The following is a 644-nucleotide window of genomic DNA, read 5'->3' on the forward strand; positions in this document are numbered from 1 at the left end:
TTTGATGGTTACCTGGAAAACACGGAAGAGGAACGCCATCCTGTTGGATTCCTTTGCAACGATCGGCATCGGCGTAGTTTTGGTAGGAGCATCTGGATCTAGGCATAAAGACTCACAACCACAAACAAAAGGTCTCACAAATCGACAGCCCCGCCCCCAAGAAGAAAGAAGTCGGGGGCCCACGCCGACAATACTCTGGCATGTTTTTCAATATTTAGTCATCATGACTTTTCGTCGGCCCTTTCGCCCGAAATCTCCGCGTCGAATTGGAAACTAGATAATTCAATTAGAGAGCAGCTGCCGCTACGCAGCTATACGCGCAGGTAGGACCCACCTCGGGATTATGGGGAGACCGTGGAGACGCGGGAATTGAAAAGAGGACAGCAAGCCGCCCTTCGCGCTCTTACCGCCAACCCGTCGTATCTTTATTTCTACCACGCATTCCCGTTTTTTCTTTCCCTATCAAAACCCGAGATATCTGCCTTTTCTTAAAGTTGCACCTATATATCTTTATTTCTATCTCTTTCTCTCGCCTTCTGTTTCTCTTTCCTCAAAATGGTATTCGCGTTCTCTTTTTTTTTTAAATTAGATATAATGGATATAATGTATCTTTATTTTTACTTTGTACTTTTGTACTTCTCTGT

Source organism: Apis dorsata, unplaced genomic scaffold (genome assembly GCF_000469605.1).
Source record: "Apis dorsata unplaced genomic scaffold, Apis dorsata 1.3 scaffold_429, whole genome shotgun sequence".
Taxonomy (NCBI): Eukaryota; Metazoa; Arthropoda; class Insecta; order Hymenoptera; family Apidae; genus Apis; species Apis dorsata.